At 35.6% G+C, this 15,000-nt stretch overlaps 1 protein-coding gene across 1 annotated transcript in view; it reads right to left on the reverse strand.

Moving 5' to 3' along the window:
- The window catches only part of LOC308679742 (ryanodine receptor 3), a 187,170-nt gene that overhangs the window by 78,565 nt on the left and 93,605 nt on the right, over window positions 1-15,000 (reverse strand). The gene's annotated exons all lie outside the window — the stretch shown is intronic.

The raw sequence follows: 15,000 nt of genomic DNA on the forward strand, positions 1-15,000 counted from the left end.
ACCTTGATGATATTAAACTGAACACACCTTGATGATATTAGACTGAACACACCTTGATGATATTAAACTGAACACACCTTGATGATATTAGACTGAACACACCTTGATGATATTAGACTGAACACACCTTGATGATATTAGACTGAACACACCTTGATGATATTAAACTGAACACACCTTGATGATATTAGACTGAACACACCTTGATGATATTAAACTGAACACACCTTGATGATATTAGACTGAACACACCTTGATGATATTAGACTGAACACACCTTGATGATATTAGACTGAACACACCTTGATGATCTAAGACTGAACACACCTTGATGATATTAGACTGAACACACCTTGATGATATTAAACTGAACACACCTTGATGATCTAAGACTGAACACACCTTGATGATATTAAACTGAACACACCTTGATGATATTAAACTGAACACACCTTGATGATATTAGACTGAACACACCTTGATGATATTAGACTGAACACACCTTGATGATATTAGACTGAACACACCTTGATGATCTAAGACTGAACACACCTTGATGATATTAAACTGAACACACCTTGATGATATTAGACTGAACACACCTTGATGATATTAAACTGAACACACCTTGATGATATTAGACTGAACACACCTTGATGATATTAGACTGAACACACCTTGATGATATTAAACTGAACACACCTTGATGATATTAAACTGAACACACCTTGATGATATCAAACTGAACACACCTTGATGATATTAAACTGAACACACCTTGATGATATCAGACTGAACACACCTTGATGATATTAGACTGAACACACCTTGATGATATTAGACTGAACACACCTTGATGATATTAGACTGAACACACCTTGATGATATTAGACTGAACACACCTTGATGATATCAGACTGAACACACCTTGATGATATTAAACTGAACACACCTTGATGATATTAGACTGAACACACCTTGATGATATTAGACTGAACACACCTTGATGATATTAAACTGAACACACCTTGATGATATTAGACTGAACACACCTTGATGATATTAAACTGAACACACCTTGATGATATTAGACTGAACACACCTTGATGATATTAAACTGAACACACCTTGATGATATTAGACTGAACACACCTTGATGATATCAGACTGAACACACCTTGATGATATTAAACTGAACACACCTTGATGATATTAGACTGAACACACCTTGATGATATCAGACTGAACACACCTTGATGATATTAGACTGAACACACCTTGATGATATTAGACTGAACACACCTTGATGATATTAGACTGAACACACCTTGATGATATTAAACTGAACACACCTTGATGATATTAAACTGAACACACCTTGATGATATCAGACTGAACACACCTTGATGATATTAGACTGAACACACCTTGATGATATTAGACTGAACACACCTTGATGATATTAGACTGAACACACCTTGATGATATTAGACTGAACACACCTTGATGATATCAGACTGAACACACCTTGATGATATTAAACTGAACACACCTTGATGATATTAGACTGAACACACCTTGATGATATTAGACTGAACACACCTTGATGATATTAAACTGAACACACCTTGATGATATTAGACTGAACACACCTTGATGATATTAAACTGAACACACCTTGATGATATTAGACTGAACACACCTTGATGATATTAAACTGAACACACCTTGATGATATTAGACTGAACACACCTTGATGATATTAGACTGAACACACCTTGATGATATTAGACTGAACACACCTTGATGATATTAAACTGAACACACCTTGATGATCTAAGACTGAACACACCTTGATGATATTAAACTGAACACACCTTGATGATATTAGACTGAACACACCTTGATGATATTAGACTGAACACACCTTGATGATATTAAACTGAACACACCTTGATGATATTAGACTGAACACACCTTGATGATATTAAACTGAACACACCTTGATGATATTAGACTGAACACACCTTGATGATATTAGACTGAACACACCTTGATGATCTTAGACTGAACACACCTTGATGATATTAGACTGAACACACCTTGATGATATTAGACTGAACACACCTTGATGATATTAGACTGAACACACCTTGATGATATTAGACTGAACACACCTTGATGATATTAGACTGAACACACCTTGATGATATTAGACTGAACACACCTTGATGATATTAGACTGAACACACCTTGATGATATTAAACTGAACACACCTTGATGATATTAGACTGAACACACCTTGATGATATTAGACTGAACACACCTTGATGATATTAGACTGAACACACCTTGATGATATTAGACTGAACACACCTTGATGATATTAGACTGAACACACCTTGATGATATTAGACTGAACACACCTTGATGATATTAGACTGAACACACCTTGATGATATTAGACTGAACACACCTTGATGATATTAGACTGAACACACCTTGATGATATTAAACTGAACACACCTTGATGATATTAGACTGAACACACCTTGATGATATTAGACTGAACACACCTTGATGATATCAGACTGAACACACCTTGATGATATCAGACTGAACACACCTTGATGATATTAAACTGAACACACCTTGATGATATTAGACTGAACACACCTTGATGATATCAGACTGAACACACCTTGATGATATTAAACTGAACACACCTTGATGATATCAGACTGAACACACCTTGATGATATCAGACTGAACACACCTTGATGATATTAAACTGAACACACCTTGATGATATTAGACTGAACACACCTTGATGATATTAAACTGAACACACCTTGATGATCTAAGACTGAACACACCTTGATGATATTAAACTGAACACACCTTGATGATATTAGACTGAACACACCTTGATGATATTAGACTGAACACACCTTGATGATATTAAACTGAACACACCTTGATGATATTAGACTGAACACACCTTGATGATATTAAACTGAACACACCTTGATGATATTAGACTGAACACACCTTGATGATATTAGACTGAACACACCTTGATGATCTTAGACTGAACACACCTTGATGATATTAGACTGAACACACCTTGATGATATTAGACTGAACACACCTTGATGATATTAGACTGAACACACCTTGATGATATTAGACTGAACACACCTTGATGATATCAGACTGAACACACCTTGATGATATCAGACTGAACACACCTTGATGATATTAAACTGAACACACCTTGATGATCTAAGACTGAACACACCTTGATGATATTAAACTGAACACACCTTGATGATATTAGACTGAACACACCTTGATGATATTAGACTGAACACACCTTGATGATATTAAACTGAACACACCTTGATGATATTAGACTGAACACACCTTGATGATATTAAACTGAACACACCTTGATGATATTAGACTGAACACACCTTGATGATATTAGACTGAACACACCTTGATGATATTAGACTGAACACACCTTGATGATATTAGACTGAACACACCTTGATGATCTAAGACTGAACACACCTTGATGATATTAAACTGAACACACCTTGATGATATTAAACTGAACACACCTTGATGATATTAGACTGAACACACCTTGATGATATTAGACTGAACACACCTTGATGATATTAGACTGAACACACCTTGATGATATTAGACTGAACACACCTTGATGATATTAGACTGAACACACCTTGATGATATTAAACTGAACACACCTTGATGATCTAAGACTGAACACACCTTGATGATATTAGACTGAACACACCTTGATGATATTAAACTGAACACACCTTGATGATATTAGACTGAACACACCTTGATGATATTAAACTGAACACACCTTGATGATATTAGACTGAACACACCTTGATGATATCAGACTGAACACACCTTGATGATATTAGACTGAACACACCTTGATGATATTAAACTGAACACACCTTGATGATCTAAGACTGAACACACCTTGATGATATTAGACTGAACACACCTTGATGATATTAAACTGAACACACCTTGATGATATTAGACTGAACACACCTTGATGATATTAGACTGAACACACCTTGATGATATTAAACTGAACACACCTTGATGATATTAAACTGAACACACCTTGATGATATTAAACTGAACACACCTTGATGATATTAAACTGAACACACCTTGATGATATTAGACTGAACACACCTTGATGATATTAGACTGAACACACCTTGATGATATTAAACTGAACACACCTTGATGATCTAAGACTGAACACACCTTGATGATATTAGACTGAACACACCTTGATGATATTAAACTGAACACACCTTGATGATATTAGACTGAACACACCTTGATGATATTAAACTGAACACACCTTGATGATATTAAACTGAACACACCTTGATGATATTAGACTGAACACACCTTGATGATATTAGACTGAACACACCTTGATGATATTAAACTGAACACACCTTGATGATATTAAACTGAACACACCTTGATGATATTAGACTGAACACACCTTGATGATATCAGACTGAACACACCTTGATGATATTAAACTGAACACACCTTGATGATCTAAGACTGAACACACCTTGATGATCTAAGACTGAACACACCTTGATGATATTAGACTGAACACACCTTGATGATATTAGACTGAACACACCTTGATGATATCAGACTGAACACACCTTGATGATATTAGACTGAACACACCTTGATGATATTAGACTGAACACACCTTGATGATATTAAACTGAACACACCTTGATGATATTAAACTGAACACACCTTGATGATATTAGACTGAACACACCTTGATGATATTAGACTGAACACACCTTGATGATATTAAACTGAACACACCTTGATGATATTAGACTGAACACACCTTGATGATATTAGACTGAACACACCTTGATGATATTAAACTGAACACACCTTGATGATATTAAACTGAACACACCTTGATGATCTAAGACTGAACACACCTTGATGATATTAGACTGAACACACCTTGATGATATTAGACTGAACACACCTTGATGATCTAAGACTGAACACACCTTGATGATATTAGACTGAACACACCTTGATGATATTAAACTGAACACACCTTGATGATATTAAACTGAACACACCTTGATGATATTAAACTGAACACACCTTGATGATATTAAACTGAACACACCTTGATGATATTAGACTGAACACACCTTGATGATATTAGACTGAACACACCTTGATGATATTAGACTGAACACACCTTGATGATATTAGACTGAACACACCTTGATGATATCAGACTGAACACACCTTGATGATATTAGACTGAACACACCTTGATGATATCAGACTGAACACACCTTGATGATATTAGACTGAACACACCTTGATGATATCAGACTGAACACACCTTGATGATATCAGACTGAACACACCTTGATGATATTAGACTGAACACACCTTGATGATATCAGACTGAACACACCTTGATGATATTAGACTGAACACACCTTGATGATATCAGACTGAACACACCTTGATGATATTAGACTGAACACACCTTGATGATATTAGACTGAACACACCTTGATGATATTAGACTGAACACACCTTGATGATATTAGACTGAACACACCTTGATGATATTAGACTGAACACACCTTGATGATATCAGACTGAACACACCTTGATGATATCAGACTGAACACACCTTGATGATATCAGACTGAACACACCTTGATGATATCAGACTGAACACACCTTGATGATATTAGACTGAACACACCTTGATGATATTAAACTGAACACACCTTGATGATATTAGACTGAACACACCTTGATGATATTAAACTGAACACACCTTGATGATATTAAACTGAACACACCTTGATGATATTAGACTGAACACACCTTGATGATATTAAACTGAACACACCTTGATGATATCAGACTGAACACACCTTGATGATATCAGACTGAACACACCTTGATGATATCAGACTGAACACACCTTGATGATATCAGACTGAACACACCTTGATGATATCAGACTGAACACACCTTGATGATATCAGACTGAACACACCTTGATGATATCAGACTGAACACACCTTGATGATATCAGACTGAACACACCTTGATGATATTAGACTGAACACACCTTGATGATATCAGACTGAACACACCTTGATGATATCAGACTGAACACACCTTGATGATATTAGACTGAACACACCTTGATGATATTAAACTGAACACACCTTGATGATATTAGACTGAACACACCTTGATGATATTAAACTGAACACACCTTGATGATATTAGACTGAACACACCTTGATGATATTAGACTGAACACACCTTGATGATCTAAGACTGAACACACCTTGATGATATTAGACTGAACACACCTTGATGATATTAAACTGAACACACCTTGATGATATCAGACTGAACACACCTTGATGATATTAAACTGAACACACCTTGATGATATTAGACTGAACACACCTTGATGATATTAAACTGAACACACCTTGATGATATCAGACTGAACACACCTTGATGATATCAGACTGAACACACCTTGATGATATTAGACTGAACACACCTTGATGATATCAGACTGAACACACCTTGATGATATCAGACTGAACACACCTTGATGATATCAGACTGAACACACCTTGATGATATCAGACTGAACACACCTTGATGATATTAGACTGAACACACCTTGATGATATTAGACTGAACACACCTTGATGATATTAGACTGAACACACCTTGATGATATCAGACTGAACACACCTTGATGATATTAAACTGAACACACCTTGATGATATTAAACTGAACACACCTTGATGATATTAGACTGAACACACCTTGATGATATTAAACTGAACACACCTTGATGATATCAGACTGAACACACCTTGATGATATTAGACTGAACACACCTTGATGATATTAAACTGAACACACCTTGATGATATTAGACTGAACACACCTTGATGATATTAAACTGAACACACCTTGATGATATTAAACTGAACACACCTTGATGATATCAGACTGAACACACCTTGATGATATCAGACTGAACACACCTTGATGATATCAGACTGAACACACCTTGATGATATCAGACTGAACACACCTTGATGATATCAGACTGAACACACCTTGATGATATCAGACTGAACACACCTTGATGATATCAGACTGAACACACCTTGATGATATCAGACTGAACACACCTTGATGATATTAAACTGAACACACCTTGATGATATTAGACTGAACACACCTTGATGATATTAGACTGAACACACCTTGATGATATTAAACTGAACACACCTTGATGATATTAGACTGAACACACCTTGATGATATTAAACTGAACACACCTTGATGATATCAAACTGAACACACCTTGATGATATCAGACTGAACACACCTTGATGATATCAGACTGAACACACCTTGATGATATCAGACTGAACACACCTTGATGATATCAGACTGAACACACCTTGATGATATCAGACTGAACACACCTTGATGATATCAGACTGAACACACCTTGATGATATCAGACTGAACACACCTTGATGATATCAGACTGAACACACCTTGATGATATTAAACTGAACACACCTTGATGATATTAGACTGAACACACCTTGATGATATTAGACTGAACACACCTTGATGATATTAAACTGAACACACCTTGATGATATTAGACTGAACACACCTTGATGATATTAAACTGAACACACCTTGATGATATTAGACTGAACACACCTTGATGATATTAAACTGAACACACCTTGATGATATTAGACTGAACACACCTTGATGATATTAGACTGAACACACCTTGATGATATTAGACTGAACACACCTTGATGATATTAAACTGAACACACCTTGATGATATTAGACTGAACACACCTTGATGATATTAAACTGAACACACCTTGATGATCTTAGACTGAACACACCTTGATGATATTAGACTGAACACACCTTGATGATATCAGACTGAACACACCTTGATGATATCAGACTGAACACACCTTGATGATATTAAACTGAACACACCTTGATGATATTAGACTGAACACACCTTGATGATATTAAACTGAACACACCTTGATGATATTAGACTGAACACACCTTGATGATATTAGACTGAACACACCTTGATGATATTAGACTGAACACACCTTGATGATATTAAACTGAACACACCTTGATGATATTAGACTGAACACACCTTGATGATATTAAACTGAACACACCTTGATGATATTAGACTGAACACACCTTGATGATATTAGACTGAACACACCTTGATGATATTAGACTGAACACACCTTGATGATCTAAGACTGAACACACCTTGATGATATTAGACTGAACACACCTTGATGATATTAAACTGAACACACCTTGATGATCTAAGACTGAACACACCTTGATGATATTAAACTGAACACACCTTGATGATATTAAACTGAACACACCTTGATGATATTAGACTGAACACACCTTGATGATATTAGACTGAACACACCTTGATGATATTAGACTGAACACACCTTGATGATCTAAGACTGAACACACCTTGATGATATTAAACTGAACACACCTTGATGATATTAGACTGAACACACCTTGATGATATTAAACTGAACACACCTTGATGATATTAGACTGAACACACCTTGATGATATTAGACTGAACACACCTTGATGATATTAAACTGAACACACCTTGATGATATTAAACTGAACACACCTTGATGATATCAAACTGAACACACCTTGATGATATTAAACTGAACACACCTTGATGATATCAGACTGAACACACCTTGATGATATTAGACTGAACACACCTTGATGATATTAGACTGAACACACCTTGATGATATTAGACTGAACACACCTTGATGATATTAGACTGAACACACCTTGATGATATCAGACTGAACACACCTTGATGATATTAAACTGAACACACCTTGATGATATTAGACTGAACACACCTTGATGATATTAGACTGAACACACCTTGATGATATTAAACTGAACACACCTTGATGATATTAGACTGAACACACCTTGATGATATTAAACTGAACACACCTTGATGATATTAGACTGAACACACCTTGATGATATTAAACTGAACACACCTTGATGATATTAGACTGAACACACCTTGATGATATCAGACTGAACACACCTTGATGATATTAAACTGAACACACCTTGATGATATTAGACTGAACACACCTTGATGATATTAAACTGAACACACCTTGATGATATTAAACTGAACACACCTTGATGATATCAGACTGAACACACCTTGATGATATTAGACTGAACACACCTTGATGATATTAGACTGAACACACCTTGATGATATTAGACTGAACACACCTTGATGATATTAGACTGAACACACCTTGATGATATCAGACTGAACACACCTTGATGATATTAAACTGAACACACCTTGATGATATTAGACTGAACACACCTTGATGATATTAAACTGAACACACCTTGATGATATTAGACTGAACACACCTTGATGATATTAAACTGAACACACCTTGATGATATTAGACTGAACACACCTTGATGATATCAGACTGAACACACCTTGATGATATTAGACTGAACACACCTTGATGATATTAGACTGAACACACCTTGATGATATTAGACTGAACACACCTTGATGATATTAAACTGAACACACCTTGATGATATTAAACTGAACACACCTTGATGATATCAGACTGAACACACCTTGATGATATTAGACTGAACACACCTTGATGATATTAGACTGAACACACCTTGATGATATTAGACTGAACACACCTTGATGATATTAGACTGAACACACCTTGATGATATCAGACTGAACACACCTTGATGATATTAAACTGAACACACCTTGATGATATTAGACTGAACACACCTTGATGATATTAGACTGAACACACCTTGATGATATTAAACTGAACACACCTTGATGATATTAGACTGAACACACCTTGATGATATTAAACTGAACACACCTTGATGATATTAGACTGAACACACCTTGATGATATTAGACTGAACACACCTTGATGATATTAGACTGAACACACCTTGATGATATTAAACTGAACACACCTTGATGATCTAAGACTGAACACACCTTGATGATATTAAACTGAACACACCTTGATGATATTAGACTGAACACACCTTGATGATATTAGACTGAACACACCTTGATGATATTAAACTGAACACACCTTGATGATATTAGACTGAACACACCTTGATGATATTAAACTGAACACACCTTGATGATATTAGACTGAACACACCTTGATGATATTAGACTGAACACACCTTGATGATCTTAGACTGAACACACCTTGATGATATTAGACTGAACACACCTTGATGATATTAGACTGAACACACCTTGATGATATTAGACTGAACACACCTTGATGATATTAGACTGAACACACCTTGATGATATTAGACTGAACACACCTTGATGATATTAGACTGAACACACCTTGATGATATTAGACTGAACACACCTTGATGATATTAAACTGAACACACCTTGATGATATTAGACTGAACACACCTTGATGATATTAGACTGAACACACCTTGATGATATTAGACTGAACACACCTTGATGATATTAGACTGAACACACCTTGATGATATTAGACTGAACACACCTTGATGATATTAGACTGAACACACCTTGATGATATTAGACTGAACACACCTTGATGATATTAGACTGAACACACCTTGATGATATTAGACTGAACACACCTTGATGATATTAAACTGAACACACCTTGATGATATTAGACTGAACACACCTTGATGATATTAGACTGAACACACCTTGATGATATCAGACTGAACACACCTTGATGATATCAGACTGAACACACCTTGATGATATTAAACTGAACACACCTTGATGATATTAGACTGAACACACCTTGATGATATCAGACTGAACACACCTTGATGATATTAAACTGAACACACCTTGATGATATCAGACTGAACACACCTTGATGATATCAGACTGAACACACCTTGATGATATTAAACTGAACACACCTTGATGATATTAGACTGAACACACCTTGATGATATTAAACTGAACACACCTTGATGATCTAAGACTGAACACACCTTGATGATATTAAACTGAACACACCTTGATGATATTAGACTGAACACACCTTGATGATATTAGACTGAACACACCTTGATGATATTAAACTGAACACACCTTGATGATATTAGACTGAACACACCTTGATGATATTAAACTGAACACACCTTGATGATATTAGACTGAACACACCTTGATGATATTAGACTGAACACACCTTGATGATCTTAGACTGAACACACCTTGATGATATTAGACTGAACACACCTTGATGATATTAGACTGAACACACCTTGATGATATTAGACTGAACACACCTTGATGATATTAGACTGAACACACCTTGATGATATCAGACTGAACACACCTTGATGATATCAGACTGAACACACCTTGATGATATTAAACTGAACACACCTTGATGATCTAAGACTGAACACACCTTGATGATATTAAACTGAACACACCTTGATGATATTAGACTGAACACACCTTGATGATATTAGACTGAACACACCTTGATGATATTAAACTGAACACACCTTGATGATATTAGACTGAACACACCTTGATGATATTAAACTGAACACACCTTGATGATATTAGACTGAACACACCTTGATGATATTAGACTGAACACACCTTGATGATATTAGACTGAACACACCTTGATGATATTAGACTGAACACACCTTGATGATCTAAGACTGAACACACCTTGATGATATTAAACTGAACACACCTTGATGATATTAAACTGAACACACCTTGATGATATTAGACTGAACACACCTTGATGATATTAGACTGAACACACCTTGATGATATTAGACTGAACACACCTTGATGATATTAGACTGAACACACCTTGATGATATTAAACTGAACACACCTTGATGATCTAAGACTGAACACACCTTGATGATATTAGACTGAACACACCTTGATGATATTAAACTGAACACACCTTGATGATATTAGACTGAACACACCTTGATGATATTAAACTGAACACACCTTGATGATATTAGACTGAACACACCTTGATGATATCAGACTGAACACACCTTGATGATATTAGACTGAACACACCTTGATGATATTAAACTGAACACACCTTGATGATCTAAGACTGAACACACCTTGATGATATTAGACTGAACACACCTTGATGATATTAAACTGAACACACCTTGATGATATTAGACTGAACACACCTTGATGATATTAAACTGAACACACCTTGATGATATTAAACTGAACACACCTTGATGATATTAGACTGAACACACCTTGATGATATTAGACTGAACACACCTTGATGATATTAAACTGAACACACCTTGATGATATTAAACTGAACACACCTTGATGATATTAGACTGAACACACCTTGATGATATCAGACTGAACACACCTTGATGATATTAAACTGAACACACCTTGATGATCTAAGACTGAACACACCTTGATGATCTAAGACTGAACACACCTTGATGATATTAGACTGAACACACCTTGATGATATTAGACTGAACACACCTTGATGATATCAGACTGAACACACCTTGATGATATTAGACTGAACACACCTTGATGATATTAGACTGAACACACCTTGATGATATTAAACTGAACACACCTTGATGATATTAAACTGAACACACCTTGATGATATTAGACTGAACACACCTTGATGATATTAGACTGAACACACCTTGATGATATTAAACTGAACACACCTTGATGATATTAGACTGAACACACCTTGATGATATTAGACTGAACACACCTTGATGATATTAAACTGAACACACCTTGATGATATTAAACTGAACACACCTTGATGATCTAAGACTGAACACACCTTGATGATATTAGACTGAACACACCTTGATGATATTAGACTGAACACACCTTGATGATATTAAACTGAACACACCTTGATGATATTAGACTGAACACACCTTGATGATATTAGACTGAACACACCTTGATGATATTAGACTGAACACACCTTGATGATCTAAGACTGAACACACCTTGATGATATTAGACTGAACACACCTTGATGATATTAAACTGAACACACCTTGATGATATTAAACTGAACACACCTTGATGATATTAAACTGAACACACCTTGATGATATTAGACTGAACACACCTTGATGATATTAGACTGAACACACCTTGATGATATTAGACTGAACACACCTTGATGATCTAAGACTGAACACACCTTGATGATATTAAACTGAACACACCTTGATGATATTAGACTGAACACACCTTGATGATATTAGACTGAACACACCTTGATGATATTAGACTGAACACACCTTGATGATATTAGACTGAACACACCTTGATGATATTAGACTGAACACACCTTGATGATATTAGACTGAACACACCTTGATGATATTAGACTGAACACACCTTGATGATATTAAACTGAACACACCTTGATGATATTAGACTGAACACACCTTGATGATATTAAACTGAACACACCTTGATGATATTAGACTGAACACACCTTGATGATATTAGACTGAACACACCTTGATGATATTAAACTGAACACACCTTGATGATATTAGACTGAACACACCTTGATGATATTAGACTGAACACACCTTGATGATATTAGACTGAACACACCTTGATGATATTAGACTGAACACACCTTGATGATATTAGACTGAACACACCTTGATGATATTAAACTGAACACACCTTGATGATATTAGACTGAACACACCTTGATGATATTAGACTGAACACACCTTGATGATATTAGACTGAACACACCTTGATGATCTAAGACTGAACACACCTTGATGATATTAGACTGAACACACCTTGATGATATTAGACTGAACACACCTTGATGATATTAAACTGAACACACCTTGATGATATTAGACTGAACACACCTTGATGATATTAAACTGAACACACCTTGATGATATCAAACTGAACACACCTTGATGATATTAAACTGAACACACCTTGATGATATTAAACTGAACACACCTTGATGATATTAAACTGAACACACCTTGATGATATTAAACTGAACACACCTTGATGATATTAGACTGAACACACCTTGATGATATTAAACTGAACACACCTTGATGATATTAGACTGAACACACCTTGATGATCTAAGACTGAACACACCTTGATGATATTAAACTGAACACACCTTGATGATCTAAGACTGAACACACCTTGATGATATTAAACTGAACACACCTTGATGATATTAAACTGAACACACCTTGATGATATTAAACTGAACACACCTTGATGATATTAAACTGAACACACCTTGATGATATTAAACTGAACACACCTTGATGATATTAAACTGAACACACCTTGATGATATTAGACTGAACACACCTTGATGATATTAAACTGAACACACCTTGATGATATTAGACTGAACACACCTTGATGATCTAAGACTGAACACACCTTGATGATATTAAACTGAACACACCTTGATGATCTAAGACTGAACACACCTTGATGATATTAGACTGAACACACCTTGATGATATTAGACTGAACACACCTTGATGATATTAAACTGAACACACCTTGATGATATTAAACTGAACACACCTTGATGATATTAGACTGAACACACCTTGATGATATTAAACTGAACAC

The sequence above is a fragment of the Scardinius erythrophthalmus genome (genome assembly GCF_964197995.2).
Source record: "Scardinius erythrophthalmus genome assembly, chromosome: 19".
NCBI classification, from domain to species: domain Eukaryota; kingdom Metazoa; phylum Chordata; class Actinopteri; order Cypriniformes; family Leuciscidae; genus Scardinius; species Scardinius erythrophthalmus.